Below are 1,669 nucleotides of genomic sequence, written 5' to 3'. Positions count from 1 at the left end.
ATCTATGATGATAATAATTGAATAAGTGAAGCCGAATCGCGTGTTGTGCAACAGAATCTAGTAGTCTTTGTGCACGAAATGTGCGTATTTCGTTACCATTGTTTTGTATGTGTGTGTTGTTTTTGGTGTGCTTATGATGTGTGACGCAATGCGAAAAAGGGCCAGATCCAAACACAGCAAGAAAAAGTGCCAGGCATGGAACTGGAAGTGAACTGACCATTTGTTGTGGGATTTTGGCAACGGTTGACAGTTCAGGTGTGACATTGAACGCTCTGATTGGAGTAAGGTGCCTCCAACATGTGAAGTATCAGCCATGAAGTAATATTAATCAGACTACAGATGTCAGCGATACTGCTGCCAACTGACTAATGCTGTTAGTATTCCCTAGAATCATCAACAGCTTGCAGCAGTTCATTGGTGAAGAGATGAAAATAGGTGAAGGGGTGAATTATGGGACCTGACCCTACTATTTGCGATTCGGAAATTCTGTTAGATAAAAACAACAGAGAGATCGCATCAAAAACACTTTTCCAGTTTCAAGCATTAAAAGAACAAGATTCTTCAAACAAACAAATCGGGGCCACCTCTATTACGTAATACATTTGAACAGTGCTCTTCAAAAAGCCAAAATTTGAAGGAACTTAACATTGATTAGTGTGCAGTCCTTGCAGAAGCAGGAATGTCACTCAGGAAGGTGAACCATTTAGCCTTCAAGGAATTTCATCAAAAGTAGGCAAAGGTGTCAATACTCAATTTGAGTGCTTTAAAAAAAGCTACGTGGAGCCCATTTACCAAGCAACTACACAAAGAATAAAGGAGAAAGTGTCTGCGATGTGAGAATCATTCTTGATGAAACTGTAGACTCAATGGAACGAATGTTTTGAATATTTTAATTTTGCCCTTAGCAGGGGAGTAAGTTAAGCCAATGTCGTTAAAAATGTATGAGATGCAGAAAACCGACGTCAGTACCCTGAAGATTCTACTGAAAGCTCCGAGTTGCGTTGTTGCCTACAGGGAAATCACTGGCCTGTCCCTTCCAAATTTTCCGGTCATTACTCCCTGTTGAACTTGGATTGAGTGTGCTGCTATTTTGAGTGAGAACTGTGAAAAGATTAAAGAGTTCATTCTTTCTTTGGATTCAGTCGACGCAGGTGCAATTTTCAAGGCACACCAACTTCTGTTACTGGAGAGAATACATAGTTTGCAGACCAAACTACACAGTCGAGGCATGTTAATGTGACCAGATGCCAAAACCAGTGCAGACGTACAGGAAGTGTGTCAGTGAAGTTCTGGAAGGTACTGTACTGACAGGTATGTGGAGACATGCTGACTCCTGTGCTGTGGCCAGCTGCATTAGGTTTCTCGTCTGGGAATCCTTGATCGAGATGGTCCCACAGATTCTCTATTGGGTTTAAATACGGAGAGTTTTTTAGCCACAGGAGTACGGCAAACTCATCCTGGTGCTCTTTGAACTGTGCATGTACACTGTGAGCTGTGTGACACATAGCATTATCCTGCTGGTAGATACCACCATGCATGTAGCAGTGGACATGGTCCCCAAGGATAGATGCTTACTTGTGTTGATCCTTTATGTCTTCCAGAATGACAAGATCGCCCAGCAAATGCCACGAAAACAGTCCCCAGATCATAACGCTCCCTCCTCCATCCT

This window comes from Schistocerca cancellata, chromosome 2 (genome assembly GCF_023864275.1).
Source record: "Schistocerca cancellata isolate TAMUIC-IGC-003103 chromosome 2, iqSchCanc2.1, whole genome shotgun sequence".
Lineage (NCBI taxonomy): Eukaryota > Metazoa > Arthropoda > Insecta > Orthoptera > Acrididae > Schistocerca > Schistocerca cancellata.
The sequence above is the reverse complement of the archived record's forward strand: the minus strand, read 5'-3'. Positions refer to the sequence as shown.